The 18,120-nt window shown below is 37.7% G+C and overlaps 2 long non-coding RNA genes across 8 annotated transcripts in view; both read right to left on the bottom strand.

The window, feature by feature from the left end:
• Window positions 1–212: 212 nt before the first annotated feature.
• On the bottom strand, window positions 213–1,629 carry LOC309720305. Its single transcript, XR_014280465.1, has 3 exons — window positions 1,173–1,629; window positions 624–693; window positions 213–527 (listed from the first exon to the last, which is right to left on the bottom strand). It is a non-coding gene; the product is annotated as an uncharacterized lncRNA (long non-coding RNA).
• A 245-nt stretch (window positions 1,630–1,874) lies between these two features.
• The window catches only part of LOC309720304, a 100,505-nt gene continuing 84,259 nt past the window's right edge, over window positions 1,875–18,120 (bottom strand). For 6 of the 7 annotated variants that reach the window (XR_014280458.1, XR_014280460.1, XR_014280461.1 and 3 more), the window contains 2 exons: window positions 17,622–17,774; window positions 1,875–4,650 (listed from right to left, as the gene is read on the bottom strand). This is a non-coding gene — a long non-coding RNA (uncharacterized lncRNA). The remainder of the gene's footprint in view (window positions 4,651–17,621; window positions 17,775–18,120) is intronic. The other variant, XR_014280459.1, reaches the window with a different exon arrangement.

Genomic DNA, 18,120 nt, shown 5'->3' with positions numbered 1-18,120 from the left:
CACCCCTCCTCAGGCCTTCATCCCCATCTTCAGTCCAAATGAATGACGCCAGCTGGGGTCGGCCGGCTGATGCTGGGCCCTGTTAGGTGGCACTGACAGCTGAATTATCCCACAGGCCACGGTGGCTGATTATCAGCGGCGAAGTCATCAGGGCATCCCAGCCTCGCCTCCAACCCCCAATCCCCCCACATCCTCTTCCCCACACCCCTGTCACCCCTTGTCAAGAGAGCAACGCTTTCTCCAAGCTCACTGTCCAGGTCCTCTTGACAGGTAATCTCAACAATAACAATTACCACCATTACTGGTGTCATAAACAAGTGGCCAACCCCAAGCCAGGCAATAACAAAGGCTTTATAATTCACCATGCAAGGCCTTATAAATACATGTCAACAGGTAAGAAGTGTGAAGTAGAGAAAATGAGTATTGGTGCTCTAAGGCACTGAAGTAAAACTGTGTATTTGAGTATGCTGGTTGAGAGGAGCGTTGTTGGTAAAAGCTGAGGATACAGCAGGAAACTGAAATCAAAGCTGCAGACAGATGTAAATATAATCACATGAGGAAAAGGGATTTGAGATTTTGAATACATTTTATTAGGTGCAAGTCAGATTTATTTATTTACTTACATGTTTAAATGTAGCCAGAAGTGCAGTGAAGCAGTTTTGTCTGATTTTCCTATCGATGAAGCCATTTTATCTGAGAATAGCATTGACTTTATTATTGATTTAGCAATAGAGGCAATATTTCACTGTAAATCTTGGATTATCAGAGAGAAAAGAAGAAAATCTAATTCATCAAATAAAATATCTTCCCGTCTTACATATTGACAACCAAGCAAACAAATTCCAAACAGAGGCATTATATTTTATTTTTAATGAACTCAATTTGATTTAAGAAATAAGTGATGTGAAATTAAGTGAAACATCACTGTGTTTCGATAATTTAAAATGTATACTTCTACCAATAAAGTATATTTCCAGCTTTATTTAATACAGTTGCAAATTCTCTTTAAAATTTTTATTAATTTTTTTTTAAGATATCCTTTTCCCTCTATGCATGCTCTCTTGTTTTCCATATATATATATATATATATATATATATATATATATATATATATATATATATATATATATATATAGCATCAGATTATTCTACCCAAGCGATTCGAGCCTTACCATTTGAAGTTTGGGCCAGCTTGCTTCCTTTCCTCAGCAAAGCAAACAAGGCGCTGTGGCCCGGAGCGCTAAAATAATTTGAGACTCCCTGATGAGGAGAGCTGAGCAGCAATTAACACGTGTCAAAGTCGACATCATCAGGTGCCACTCTCATTTTCTTCCCAAGACTCAATGGATTTTTCCCCACTTCTCATCCCGTTTCCTCTTGTTTATTCACCCCCGAAGGCGACGGTGGAAAAAGAGGTTTCCATTTCTGATGCGGCTGGACTCTGGCGCTTTTTACGATCACTAGTTAACGCCGTCGAGATCGTCGCGCTGATGTCTCGCTTCGTCCTTTATTCGTTTTTCTTTTCTTCCTTCCTTTTTTTTTCAAGCGGCAATCAGATCAGACAGGCCAGTAATTCCTGCAGGAGCGATACTCCGAGCAAAGAAACAGAGAAGAGGAGAGGGGAGCAGGGACTGCACCGTAACGTTAGTGCTGATGTGAATTCTGCATAGTTTTTTTTTTTAAATCAACACTTAAATGTTCATTTAGTTTGGTAACAAGTGAATTAGATAATTTTATATAGCGCTAAAAGACGCTTTAAACGAAGTGATTTTTTTTATTTACTTTCCCGTTAACATAATAATAATTTAAAAAAATTAATGCACAATTGTAAATAAAATCTATGATAAAAGGAAATAACGTTACTGAAAAGTCTCCCCAGAAAACAGATCTGATCATTAAATAAACAGAAATATCAGACATTATTTACTTGCATTCCAAAATATTCATTTATTTAATAAAGGCTACTACAAAATACATGGCTTATTTATTAATTCAAGCATAATTTCAGGATAAATTAAAAGTTTGGCACTAAAATATATAATAAAAACAAAATGCATGTGAATCAGTAACTGAAACATACTTGATAACACTGAAATAAATATAAATTGCATTTAGCAACATTATTTCCAGTAACAAGCATCTTTCCTTAATTAATAACAAATACACTTTATTCCTGAATGAAAACAGGTCATTTCATTTAAATACTGCCCATACACCATTATTAACTAGGGGTGTGGTGAGTTTAAATTTCTAAATGAAGTATCAAAACAAATTAATATCAATTTTTCTATTATTAAAGACAACTTTGAGCACAATTAGAGGACACACATTGCATCTCTCTGGAGCACAATTTCATTTTTAACTGTCATTATTTATGACAGTTAAAATTCTGGAAAGTCTGGATGTAAACCACAGATGTGTTTAATCTCCAGCTAATTCAACCCACAATGTCAATGTGCTTGCAAAGATGAAGAAAAGGAAAAAATGAGAAATCCAGAAACTAAAATACATCAACAGCAGCATCATGTGGCAACACAACCTCATTTCTAAGGGTTTAAGTTAACCAGTTTTTCTCTGCCCTTTTGGATGCGGATTGAAGAAAAGGGAAGAAGAAAAGGAGGAGGAGGAGGCGTTTTTGTTGCTATTCTTCTGACCTGAGCTGCTCATCTTCCTCAGAGCTCAGCGGGAGCTCGGCCAGCACTTGCCTTGCCTACCCAGGGTCCTTTTGGTGTGTGCATATCATTAGCATACATTTCTTCCAGGCTGACGAGGCCTCGCTCTCATTAAAGCTTCATCTCACAAATTCCCTCCCAGAATCCTGCTGGTCCTTGCCGCCATGAATCCGTACCTGTGGTGGTGGTGGCTGCTGATGATGGCATGCTGTTGTCCAAAATCAACCAGATGAGGGTGAGAAGATTGGGAGGGAAGGGGAGGGGGGCAGAGGGAAAAAAGACGGGATGTATTGGGAGAAAGGGCAACAGTGTCTGTGGAGTGAAAACAAAAGAGAAAGCAAAGGAGAGGAAGAAAAAACTGAAGTCAAGTGAGAGAGCGGATAAATGAGTCCTCTGTGTGCACTAATGCTCTCTCACCCCCTCTCTCTCTCTGTCTCTCTCTCTCTGTTCCCCACTCTCTCTGTGTTTCTCTCTCTCTTTCTGACTCTTGCACCAGGCTCCATTTTGTGTTAAGCAGCTCCCTCTCTCATGACAGATCTCTGGTAGGGTCATGGGCCAAAGTTGAGGATAGGGTCAGTTGTAACACAGCTTGTAAGGGAACTCTGCAAACTCTTCATCTCTCCCCCCTCACAAATATCTCTTCTATCACTCTGTCCCCCTCGGCCAAAAAGTGCTTTGCAAGCTCCAGGTTGATGAACTACTGCATCTTTAAAGTAAAAATGATAAGCATATGGTGAAGAAAGCCCATGAAAAGATGAGCATTTAGATTTGTTCCTTTTTTTTAAAAGACTAAACAACAGGAAGGAGCTGGAGGAGTGGGGTATATCACTGCAGGTGAGATCCAAGATGTCCACTTTGACTAATAGAGAAGTTGCTTATTGGATGCCAAAACACTGCACTCTGGTTTATAACTCCACGAGGACAGATTTTACAACTGTAGGAAATTATAGCAGTGACAATTTTTTAAATGAGCGTGAGGTAAGCAGAAATCCAGTGCACACATTAAATAGGAATCTTGCAGGAATGTGTGCTACTTGAGATTAATTTCCTCACCAGACAACTATGCATCCCCCACCCCAGGACACCTGGGCTTTGACACCAAAAATGCATCAATAGAGTGGTCACACAAGTTTAAACAATGTGTACTTCTGAGTACATCTACTTATTGTTTCAGTACTTTTTTCCTTTCCTATCCATGTAAGCTCCAACCACATTTATGAGGGTGCAACTTCAGAATGTATACAGATTTCTAGCAAACTTTTTCTCAAGTATTATATATGTTAAAAATGTAAAGCATGGATTAATTTACCTTTGCTTCAAAATGGTTATTGGTAGCCATGCTCACGATCAAGTAATGAAGACATTGCACATCACTAGTGCAACAGTGTGGTTCACTGATGTGCTTTCCTTTCCTTGTTTTTAAAAACTAAACATTCAGTCATACGCCGTAAAAGCTTGCATCCACTCATGAAACAGACGAGTGGAGGGAAGATGTTATGAAGAGGAAACCATGGCACACCAAAGGAATTTATAGACATTCTGCATGTATGCAGAGCCCATGCATGCAAGGACTCGCACTCACACGCAAAATGAACCACACATATAACACAAATACACGGACAAACCGCATCAGTCAAACCTCCATACCGCTAAACACTAGTGGAGAGCGGAAAACAGAGAAAGAGCGCGAGAGAGGGAAAAAATGATGAAGTCGGACTTGAACATCAAACAATAAACAGTCCATTAAGTCTGTGGGTGAAAGGGTTGGGGGAGCAGGGGGTGGGAAGGCAGATATTGGGGAGGTGGGGGGAGAGGAATGATGGGAGTTTATTTAAAGCATGGTGACCCCATGGCCGAAGGCTGCCTCGGTACAGGGATGAATAAAACTTTAATGGCTCATAAAACACAGCGACCCCTTCTCTGAGCCCAGCTTCACATCGTTTATTCCTCCTGGAACAACCAATCAGAATCTGTGAATCTCCAAACACAAAAAAGGGCGAGAGAGGAAAACAAGAGTAGAGTTAAATAAATAGTTCTGATACTTCAGTTTAAATTCTTGGAGCGAGAGTCATGACTAATTAAGACAAATCTCACATGTCCTGTACATTTACCGAAGAGAACAAAACACATTTTGAGACTGCAAATCGGGATACAGGGTGGGTTGCCAAAAATAGTCAAAGAGCGTAATGTTAGAGTTGGTGCTTGGACAGTAAATTAAAGACTGTGTTGTGGCTAAACAAATAAGGTATGAGGCTTAAATTAGTGAACTTCAGAGGTGTTGGACTGCCATGCTTTTGAACAACTAGAACAGAGTCAGGCTAGTTGGTTCGGTGTACTTTAAGTCTTCATTACTTTGTGATTGTTATATGGAGCTGGAGCTGCATAACTAAACCATATGCAGGAGATTGACAGCATTCTTCTAATATTACTCTGAGGGAGAATGCTTAAAGACCAGCACTTTCCAAAAAAAACATGGACTCAGATGAGAGGCACAGGAAAGGTAGTTGAGAAAGAAGCAGAAAGAGCAAATTTATAGGTAAAAGAAAGACATTTATCAACAGAATGTTCTGACAATGCAGAAATGAAATGTAAAAAAGAAAGAAATTGAAGGCATTTATTTTGTCAAGTAGAGCTTGACAAAGACATGCAAATCACACAAACACATGGCCACAACCTTTTTATCACCACACTGCAAAGGTACAAACTATCATCAGCAGTTTAATCCAACCCATGTGAACTTCACTTATTGCCAAGGACCATTTGCCTCTTTGGAAATGGGCCCGTGACAATCTGAAGCTGAAGTGTCAATCCTCGCCACCCACACCCCTGGGCTTTGGGTTCTGTAAACATGCAGCTGTCACCTTATTTAACGCTCTGCAATTTCTTACCCTCCACTTCACTCAATCTGCACTAGTCTGACTCCAGGAGTCATTCTGTTGATGTGTTGACGTGCGGTAATTTGCATTTCTTAGTTGCCACTTTTCCCAGGATCACTCCTATTTGTTGCTTTAATTAGCAACAGCCATTGCACTGAATTTTTTGTCTAACTTGACCACTAAATACATTCACTTTACATGCATGTCAAAGCATATAGAATTATTAACATTTGATTTTAGTCAGAATGCAACAAAAGGTTAACTACACTTTAAAATAAATAATCTGTGCTGCAGACACGGGATCCAAAAAGTGCAGGCATGCCCCTATGTGACCATATTGGATAAAAACACATAATGTGTGTCTGTATATATTTGTGTGCACTACGGTCTGTGACCCTCCAAAGCCCTTTCCTCCCCTACTTGTTCAGCCCAGCGGGTGTCATTTTCAGGTCATGAGACTGTAAATATACATAGTTAGACCCCACAGCCATAAATCAGAGTGAACAGCCTGAACTCCTACACGGACAGATAACATGAGCCAGACGCGATCTGTCTGCTTTAATAAATAATAATAGCACATATTCACATCTTACAGTAAGATAGGAGTAAAGAGTATATCAATTAAACTGACTACTATCACACCCACACACATCATCACACAGTGTAATATAATGTACAATACTACTATTTTAACTGCAACTATTCACCATCTTTAAAACCTAATATTACTATATATTACCATACAGTAAATGCTACAAACTATACCATTTATATAGTGATTAAGCAAACTTTTATATATTTAATTAACTACAATTTGCTTGTTTTTATAAAAATATGTTTTTTATAAATTAATTGGACTTAAACTGGATTCTAGATACACATTTAAGTCCACAAAACAGATAAAGAACGAAAATGTGGAACTGTTAATATCACTGTAATCCCAAGGACTGCATCCATATAAGTGTTTTTGACACATATGGATATACACTCCTACGCTGGATGTGTCCGAATGGATGGAGTTTTAGTGACTTACATGGTCACTATTTTCAACCAGATTTCAACAACAACAAGAATTTGGTGGAGTGATGATCTGGAATATTGTAAAGTGATAAGATGACAGATTTTTAAGGATACTTGCAGGTGAAAAAGGACATGCAGGACAATACACCAACCCATGGACTGCTTTGTAGACATGAGAACAAAACCATAAAACAAATATTCCTAAATTCAAAATTGGAAAATCTATGAAGGTAGAGGTTTTACTGGTGCCAATGCTTGTACATCACCTGCACCACCTGCACTACTGTGCTACAGAGTCTATTAATTAAAATGATATTGTGTCTTCTATTTATAACACTATTAGTGGCATTGTTGCTTGTGTTTTGAACTTGTCTACAGTGCATCACTATAGATCATGCAGCATAGCAGTCACACATGCCAAAACTCATTAGCACAGTGGAACGATGGAGGAAATAAGTTGAATCTTTTTATAAAGTTACTTTTCATGCAGAAAGACAGCTCTGTGACTGAACTTGCTCATTTTAATTACTGCTTTGTTTATAATTATCATTACCCATAGGCTAATGCATATTGACTTATGCTATGGCAATGTATGTTGAGAGTCTCCAAAAGTTGATTCTGTTCATCTGGACGTAGCGTTTTGTGGGAGAAACGTTTCGTTACTCATCCAAGTGACTTCTTCAGTCTCAGCTGACTGCAAGTTTCCCCAATCTTATAAACAGTACATTTGCATAATGACTGAAACCAGCCTGTCAGTCCAAGAAGGCTAACCTGCCACTTTCATATCCTCCCTGGTGAATTTGATGTGTTGGTCCACCAAATTAATGTGATCCGTGAATTGTGGTACATCCTGAGATTTGATTTTCACCCAGGTGTCATCCACATATCTGAACCAATGGCTTGGTGGTGTTCCAGGGTAGGATAGCAAAGCCCTCTTTTCCACTTCTTTCCATGTACAAATTGGCCACGATGGGTGAAACTGGTGAGCCCATGGCACACCCATGTTTCTGCCTGTAGAACTGACCCTTGTATGTGAAGTAGGTGGAATGAAGACAGTTCCAAAAGCAAACACACTTGGTCGATGCTGAGAGTGGTCCTGTTGCTGAGGTTGGTGTCATCCTGTAATCTCTTACGGACTACCTCCAACGCTTCTGTGACTGGATTGCAAGTGAAGAGAGATGTAACGTCGTACGAGACCATGGTTTCATCTGCCTCCATAATGATATCTCTCACCTTCTTCCATATTTACAACTATATCCATAATCACATACTGTGTATGCTACCATTGTATATAGTGTATTATCTTACTTTTTTTCATTGATTGTACTTAATTGTATTTTTGTATTTCCTTCATATATCTGTACCTGAGCTGAGGTGACGCAAAAATTTCCCCGCTGTGGGATCAATAAAGTCTTATCTTATCTTATCTTGTCTCTTCTCAACAAAATCCAGGGTGTTGTGGATGTGGTGTTCAGAGCTACCCACTAGCAGGTTGAGGATCAAAGCCAGAAACTTGGAGATGTAGACAATCGGTCCTAAACGTGCACCCTGTTTATGTATTTTCGGTAAACCATACAGACTTGGTGTAGACTCCCCTGGGTACAGCCTGTGGTACATCTTTCGCCATCTTACAATGCTGTGTTTGCAGGCATTCCCCAACTCTCTGTGAATGGTACTCATGGCCATTGATCAGTGGGTTTTGGTCAGTGGTTGATGATCAATGGTCATGAGAATTTGCATAATTAAGACTAAAGAACTGACCTCCCAGCCCATTGTTCCTTCAGCAGGCTGGTTTCAGTCATTATGCAAATGTACTGTTTATAAGATTGGGGAAACTTGCAGTCAGCTGAGACTGAAGAAGTCACTTGAATGAGTAACGAAACGTTTCTCCCACAAAACGCTACGTCCAGATGAACAGAATCAACTTTTGGAGACTCTCAACATACATTGCCATAGCATAAGTCAATATGCATTAGCCTATGGGTAATGATAATTATAAACAAAGCAGTAATTAAAATGAGCAAGTTCAGTCACAGAGCTGTCTTTCTGCATGAAAAGTAACTTTATAAAAAGATTCAACTTATTTCCTCCATCGTTCCACTGTGCTAATGAGTTTTGGCATGTGTGACTGCTGAGCTGCATGATCTATAGTGATGCACTGTATATCAAGCAGCTTAGTCTGGAAATTATTTTAATTCATTGTTAGAGCCTTGACAAGTTCAAAACACAAGTTTCTCCCACAAAACACTACATCCAGATGAACAGGATCAACTTTTGGAGATTTCCTTTCCTGGATGATTGAGAATGCATCAAGACGTATGTTGAGAGTATTTTGAAGTCGTTAGAATAAAGTAAAACTGCCTTTACTGGTGCCAAGATAGACTGCCTGTATATTGGACCTGGAGTCAATATAGTTTCCTGGTCATTAAAGGGGGTCAAATAAATTGAGAGGATATTCACCCCAGAAGATACGAAACACACTCGGTGTCTACAATGACGATAATACGCACGGTAGCCACAGTAACTGAATACTGATGATTGTGTGTATGCAAAGTCGTAAAGCAAAAGTTACTTGCCAAAGCTTGTCATTAATGCCAGGTGTCAAGTGAGATAACTGTTAAGTTTTAAACAGAGCTTTAAAATTGCACTTCTTTCAGTCTACCAAATTTCAGAGAGGTTTTATGACCAAGAAGGTATTCAAGCTTCGCTTCGAGGCAACTGGCCTCTTAAAACATACTTCTTGTAAAAAACTGAGCCAACACCTTTTCCTCTCTCAAAGGCTAGAAACATTAAGACGGTAGGCATTCTTTGTCATAATTATCGACAATAAAAGTTTACTGAATAGACTCTAAAACCTGTTTGGTGGTTTTCATTGTAATTAAGAGCAGAACATTCACAGTGTGCAAAACAATATGAAGCTACTGAGGTTTCTTCTCTGCACAGGAAGCATGAAAAAAAGTGAATGCTTTATAAAAAAAGAAACAAATACTTTAAAGATATATTTCCCCATAAATACAACTACCGTTGTTCACTGTGATCTACTATTACTGACTAAATTTGGAAAAGACTTGGGTTTTAAATTCCTAGTTAATCTGAAGGTACAAATTTGAATGTAGCTGGTTTTAGCAGAGCAGAACTTTTCATCCCTCAATGAAACCAGCCAGCAATATATGCAACTACAGAAAAATAGCATGTGTTCTCCCACTTCGTTTTAAACCAATAAATAAAAGTTAAGTAAATCTAAGGCTCTAGCATAGCCGGTATTATCTGCTATTACAGTTAAATTAGTGTCAACTCCTATCCAGAAAATCATCGACTCAGTCATCCAGACGTTAATGATAACGAGTGAGTTCTACTTGACCTCATCAGGATCAGTCACTACATGGAGTTCCCATTACTATATTAAACAAAATAAAATCATTCATTATGTCATCTATAATAGTGATGCTGTAGGTCAAAGGTGTAAAAGTAGAGTATGAAATGAACGCATTTTTTGTTCAACACCCTGGCAACAGTTAGGACAAAATATGTCAAAAATCTCAACTTTACATCATCGCATGATATCAGGGGGCAGTTAGCTTGAACTGTGCTACATTTACATCATTCCGTCTGTGATCTCTGAGGCGGTAAATGTTTGTCCAGGCATTAACACATCATCAAAGTGTCTGAAATCCTAGGGGGTTTGATCCTCCGGATCTCTGGAGGGTCCGTGGACACAAAGTCTACAATTATCTCTCTGTTATGTCAAGTATGCTTGAGCCAAAAATTGCTTGCCTTGGATTGTTCAGAGCTATCAGGTTCCCATGTGAAAACACAAGTACATGACATCACTGAGTCACTTAGTTAGCTATAGCTACCTCACACACACACAACTCACACGCACACACTAATCCCTAGTCTTAAGCATTTGACCTACAAAGACCATATGGCTGACTGTTTCTCCACTGACTTCCATTATTGAACAAAGCAAGGGAAGTATGGTAAAGGGAATGCCCTTGTCACCATATTGGTGTTATGGCAATCTGAACATGTCTTTAAACTATTTTGGAGGTTTTTAAGAGGAAAACATTTGATATTCATTAAAGAAACCAGAGGTAAACTTTCTTTTCTCTGAGCGAATTTCATAAAAAATAAAAAAAATAAAAAAAACAATATAATACGCAATATGCCAAAATCTATTAGATCAAAAAGACATTTCATGTATGGAAAGTCTGTATATACTCTATAAAATCCCTCGATTGACTTGTGGTAAACTATATAAAAGAGGGTAGATAACTGCTGATTTTAGCTGGAATGTGACATTTGCATACTCATAGTTTAAAAAAAACTTGCCAGCTGAGACAAAGAGAAAGCAGCTGTTAAAAGCATCTTTTAAGAAAAGTACAGTAAGTAGTAAGTAGTAAAATACTCACAGTAACATATTAGATTAAGAAAGTTAAAGTTTTATTCTTTGGTACGTGAATACATGTTTATTACTTTGAAAATGTATTTTTGTATTGTCCCAACAAAGACAAACTTTGTACAACTATAACATTTTTGTTGGCATCACTAAAACTGGGCTTATTAAACCAGCTTTTTTGTCAACTATTAACTGATTTTAAGTAGAAAGAATTCAAATACTTAAAAAATGCTCCATATAACAATTTTAAGCTTTATCCTGCCTTAATTATCCTAAATCTCAAAAGAATTTAATTTTCAATCAAAACCAAAGCTACACAGAGCAGCTACACATTACATATCAAAAAGCTATACAGCAAGTGAAGTGAAAGTAACAGCGTATAACCCCTTCTGCCCCAGACAAAAGACATTATTGTTTCTAACATTTCTTTCACTCTGCCGACCCCATACATAAATAAATAATTTAAAAAATGTACAGATAATTTAATAAAATAACAATGGCTTTGTGATAATCACAAAGCAGGAGTTCAGTATTCTTTCACCTATTGGTTAAAAGTACCAGGTACATTCATAAGTTTCCACACTACTGATGCAATTAGCAAAACATCTTTTCATAAAGTGAGGACAGGTGAGAACAGGAGAGGAGGCAGAATGAGGCAGGGAGTTCAAGTTAAGTCATTCTATCAGGAACAAACCTGACAGTAAGTGTAAAAGATTAATGACTGCTGTGTTATTTGAAATGAGCTGACAATACTTAATTAAATGAATAATTAGTGTTCATTTGTTGAAACAGTTAAATGCTATTTTGCTCGTGTACTCTTTTTCTTTGCAACAGACTTGTACCATGGTAATAACTGAAAAACTACGATTGCTAATAATAATAAGTATAAAAATAATAAAATTTGATGCACAATGTGTGATGCAGAAGCAAGATAATATGGACCCTGGACACTTGTTAACATGATCGTAATAAATGCAGCATGTATATATATATATATATTTTTTAATCTCCATCAGGACCACAGTGTTACATTTCTAGGACTGCAATATATTTAAAATAATACTGACATGACCTTGTGTAAAAATAAAGAGGAAGTTAAACCAATGTTGTATCAAACCATAATTCAAATTTTTACAGAGGTCATTATTCATCCCCTCTCCATCTTAACACTGACACTTTCCCTACTCTTTAACTGCCACCATCAACCACATCAACCAATAACATGCACATTCATAAAAAGCACACAGTGTAATAAATTACTAAGCACATGCAAATATCCCATCAAACTATGCAGCAGGGAACTTTACACCACTATCACTGAAAATGTGTCTTGTCACTGCTGGAGAAGCAGAGATTCTACAGAGAATATACAAACCATTTAAATCTCACGGTCTGCCCGGTGGATAGAAACCAGCATGAACTGCCTTAAAAAACAAAAACATATAGCAGCCCAGAATTTTTTTTTTTTTTTTTGACAAACAACTTTAACTTTATGACAGACCTATATGACCTCACTTTTTACAATGTTTTTTGAAGTCATAAAGACTGAAAAGCTTTAAAACTTTTGTTTATTTCAGTCATGATCTAAAGCTAAAAGATTAAACTCAGAAATCAGTACTCTCTTGTTATTATTGATGTTATTTTTACAGAGAAATATTCTACTAAAAAGACTTCTCGACCCAATGCAACAGACTCAAATGGGCAAAAAGTAGATTTCTGAAATAAAATTATTTTTGCCATACCGTGTAAGTTCATTTCTATGTTATTACTTTAAGAAGTGCATTGAGGCGAACTTTAAACGATTAGGACTAATTGAATGTTGGCTGTTTTCCATCACAGTGCAGATACTGCTGTAGGCTGAAAGTTAGCTCTTTCTCACTTTATGGTTCAGCAACTTGAAACTCTGAATGTGATCTTTGACAAACCCACTCTCTCTCTCACACACACACAAACTCCTTGTTTTCGTATTGGCTTTGATAAAAGGCCTGGGAGGTGGAGAAGGGAATAGCGGAGTGTGTCGGCTGCTGGTGTAGGCTTACTGTGCTAGGAGATGCACTGGGCCATTACACGTGACCCCTGACCCCAGCAGGCACCTTGAGGTGAAATGACACGGGCCTGCTCTTACTCAGCTGGAACAAGAGAGAGGAGTAAGACACAGGGTGAAGATATATGCAAGGTTAGTGTGTATATATGCACATGTTACGGTGCGCTCATACTGATGTGTGAGTACCATTCATGAATCCCTCCCTTTACGAATGCAGGACACCACCAGCTCGTTCCCAGACGCACAGAGAGTGGCTGGCCTGTTATGGGGCTACGTGATGGGTTGGGGGTGGGGGGTTGCTAAATGTAGATTTTAATTACAAACACCTCTTTCTAGTTACCAGTCAGTGAACCTGAAGAGAATTTTCCTGAATTAAAACACACACACGTATATGTATTTTTTCCAAAAATGCAACTGTAACATAGTTTCTGTATTTGAGGACAGTGATTTGCAGTGAAGTGCACATTTTTTGATGATATTCTCAGTAATAGGAATTTTAATTCAGTCAAAATTAAAATATTTATTGAATTTGGTATTTGAGGGTATTTTCTGTACCCTTTTGGATAGCTCACTAAATTCACACATTTTATACACTGTTGAAATATTTTCGGAAGCTACAAAAGAGTAGATTGTCAAATGTGTCAAGCATTGGCTTTTGCTGTTAGCCTCTTACAATTAACAAAAACTTGGAAGAAAAGTATTACATTTCCAGCATCAACGCTATAGCAGGATAAATGCATCCAGTCAAAAATAAATAAATAAATGAAGGAATAAAAACAGACTTCCACTAACACAAATTTTTTCATTGACTGAATAAAAAAGAAACTCTTCTGTTAATATTGTCAGGAACATCACCTTTCCATCAACAGACTCTGATGTCCCTGCGTGTTGTCAGATATGTCTGATATTTTTATATTTTCATAATCTTGTGCCATTATTAAGAATGAAAAACAAAACAAAAACAAATAACAGATCATTTCAGAATGCACCAATGACAGATATATTTCACAGACAGAGAGCACAGACGCAGACATAAGTATAAACTCAGATATAGCACTTGATATTAGGGATTCTTAATTGGTAAGAAGTCCCTTCATCCTTTGCGTCCCCATTGCAGTCACCCATAGTTGTGACAAGTCTGTCTGCATTAACATGGCCCTCCTCCTAACTGTCCACTCAACTGCTCAACAAACGATCACTCAAGCATGGACATCTTACTAATGATGGATTAATGTGCATGTGTGCTTGTGTGTGAGTGCACGCCAATCAAGGTAAATGACCTAATAGCTAACACCAACAGTCTGCCAAGTACAGTAAAAAAATGCGGCCATGTGCAAATATTCTCAGTTGATTATCCTTTTCTGAACAAAGAACAACAGGATCAAAAAGACTCTACTGTCTATTATGTTACATATTCATTTAAGTGAATATGTTTTTTACATTTTATCAAACAGTTGCCTCTATTTAGGTATGCATCCATTATTGCATGTGCAACTCAATGATCATGTGGTGACTGAATTGAAATGTATTATACATGGAATTGTGTTTGGGCCTAATGTTTGTATTAGTTGATTCAATTAATTGTATATGTCAAACTTTAAAACATGCATTCAGAGACATTTTAGTGAATTTCTTTGAATCTCTCCTGCTGCGCTCCAAATGAAGAATCAAAATGAAAACAATATTTGATTAGTAAATACTACTGATTGCTGCAATAGCCTGGAGAAATCTATCAGATCTCTACACCAAAGATATCATAAACTTATCATCTTGATTACCTCAATAGTCACATCTATTCTCTTTTAAAGGCATCAGAGTGTCCAGATGACAGGAAGAAAACACAGTAAATGAGGAAAAATGAGCTTCTTAATCACCAATAATTTGCATTTACTGAATCCAAAATTTCTTTACAATAACATATTAATCAGCGCTACTGGCTGAAAAAGAAAAAAATAATAACTTCCCTGCATATTTATGATAACAGAAAGCTCACAAATGTTCATTATGCACTTATCAGCATGCAACACACACACACACACACACACACACCATAACTGCACAGACATTTATAAATCTACACACTCATCATATCAGTGATGAAAGTTCCGTATAGGAGACAAGTTACAAAATAGGTGCTGACATTTATATGTAAATACAAACCAGGGCAAGCCTGTGCCTGCAAGCACCCACATGATCCTTTGTTCATCTGCAGTCAGATACACCCTTTGAAAAACAAAGAGGCCGAGGGGAAAGAGAAAAGGGGGCAGTGCCAAAGTACCCTTTTGCCAAGAGAAGGTGGAGGGGGTCACAGTAGGCGGTGGTCAGAAGACAGTGAAGAAGGTGAAAGGTCAGCAGTACAAGAGCGTGTTTGTGCGTACGTCGTTCTAACTATTGTTCATTGTGTGTGTATATGTGTGTGCGTTTTATTTCCTAGGGCTTAACATCACTCACTAAGTGATCCCATTTGTGCTTAGTTAACCAATAAAATCACTAATAATCAAAAGCAAATTAAATAGTTATTCCCCAACTTAAAGTTTTACTGAGGCAAACACTTAAGGAAATCTAAGGGGAAATGGCGAGAGGATTGCAGATTACAGACTAAATGTACATACAATAGCCTTTCTGTCTAAGTCAATCAGTGTAAAGGTAGGTTTAAGTGAGTAGGAATTTTCTCACATGGTGTAAATGGCCACGTTACCACATGATTATGAAAGTCATTTGGAGCGGCTCTAAACAACTCGGAACAATTTAGAAAATACTCAAGGACACATGAGGTAATCATTGGAGGGTGCCAACTGGCTTCAACATGACAGTTGCGATTAAAAAGATTTCCACACAACACACTTATGCACTCAGAAAATATACACTTCCTGCACATGTACATATATGAATTCATGCAAATAAACACACATGTGCATATGACACATATGTATATATACACATCTTCGAACTTCTCACACATCACACATCTGATTTGGCTGCCCTGTGGCTGCATACACACACACACACACACACACACACACACACACACACACACAAACACACACTCACACACACGCAGACTTTATCACACACCAACAAAGCCATTATAACCAGCATAAACAAGAATGACAAGTTGAGATTAATGAAGGGCCTGGCAGTGACAGGCCAATTTAACTGTCAACCGTGATGGCTGTTGAACTTCACCAGTGTATTTACACAAGGGTACCTTAGTGCCTTCAAATGTTACTAATTGATCATGACCAATAAGTAATTAGAAAAGCTGATATTGTGTCCTTCTTCCACACGTGTCAAAGGCACACACTGAGGACGCGCGACTAAGAATAATGAATAGAAATGGATAGATTTTAAAATGAAGTGTAGAGGTAGCCAGCTTATTCCTTTTAAAATGTAGCTTCTGTTCAGTGTTTTTTTCTGTTTCAGTGGAAGTACACTGTCTCATAGCCTCTGGCAGTAGACCCATCGCTGTGCTTGTCCTGTTAGACCTCTGTGCAATTGAATTTTAACAGGACGTATCGTTATCAGTACGACTGACCACAATATTTACTACAGTATTTAGAATACCATGTTGATATTCAAGGAAATGTGCTTCAGTGGTTTGAATCACATCTATCTCATAGATTCCAATCTGTGCGTGTAAATAGGGAGTCTTCCTCACACACTTATGTTAGTCATGGAGTTCCACAGGGTTCTGTGCTGGGACCAATAGTTTTTACAGTATACATGCTTCCCTTGGGTAATACTAGTTGAAAAACTGTATATATTTTCATCAGTATCCAAAAAACATCCAGCTGCATTTGTCCATTGAGCCAGACGATACAAATCATCTAGTTAAACTACAGGCATGTCTAAAGACTTAAAGGCCTGGATGACCTCTAACTTCCAATTTCTAAATTCAGACAAAAGCTGTACTTGGTCCTAGAAATCTTACCAATATGGTGTCTAACAAAATATTTACTTTAGATGGCAATACCTTGGATCCAGCCAACACTGCAAGGCATATTGGTGTCAATTATGATCGGTCCTGCAGAACCAACTGATATGTATGACTACACACAATATAATTTAAAAAAAGACTGGTGCTTTGGAACAAAACTAAATGAAAAGGTTTTAATTGTTATCTGTAAAATGTGCCTGTAAAATTTAAAAGGGATGAATGAGCCACTTCCAGTATAAGTGTGTGTGTTTGTACATATATACAAACACAAGGGCTTAGAATCATGGAACTAATGTTTTCATCAGCAACAGTGGTGGCCTTGTGGATGCAATATAATTTGAAATGCTGCAGTTTCTATTTTCAGAAGTTGCCTAAACCCTGAGAGCCTAAAAATAAAGCATGAACCTTAAGGACACTGTCAAAAGAAGAAAAGCGCTGAGTAAAATGCTGATTGACTATTTCTTACATATTACAGACTCATAATAAAGTTAAAAAGTTAATTCTTAGGTAACAGTTTTGCACACAGGTAATAAAGTAGGTTATCTACAAACCAATGACCTTTTTTAACTACATATCAAAATATTAAAACATCTCTGGTTTCATTTTATCTGCTTTTCTTGATATATTTAACTTCACTTGAAAAAAAACAAAACTCCCTTATCTATCATCTTACCTCTCACTGATACTCTTTGCCAGCACTGGTCCAGTCCCAGCCCAGTTCCCTGTAGAATTTATTGGGTTATTCTAACCACTGAGAGAGCTGACAGTGGCCTTGGCTCCCTGGCTTGACTTCACATCCTCCATTGGCAGCTCAAGGCCTGGCTCACTGAAAAGGAATGTGTGAGAGAAATATAGTGTAAATATATGGGGTCTAACAGTGACACCACTCTCAGAGGAGACCCTGGTGTTATAAAGAGAATAAAAAGAATATATCTTGGCAGCTGGAGAGAAAGCTGATGATTTTAGACACCTGTTACATTTGTATGATGGATTTTACCCGTAATTTGTGCCAGATATAAATATTTGAAACAAATTCAATCTACTCCTGCCATTCATTAACACATACTGTCAAGTTATATCAGGTCAACACATCAATTGATCACACAATTTTACATGCAGTTAAATGTTAAATATGCTAGAAATCTGCACATATATGCATGATGTTTTTATAA

Source organism: Aulonocara stuartgranti (genome assembly GCF_965226115.1).
Source record: "Aulonocara stuartgranti genome assembly, chromosome: 13".
NCBI lineage: Eukaryota > Metazoa > Chordata > Actinopteri > Cichliformes > Cichlidae > Aulonocara > Aulonocara stuartgranti.
This window is presented reverse-complemented; position numbering and strand designations above follow the sequence as displayed.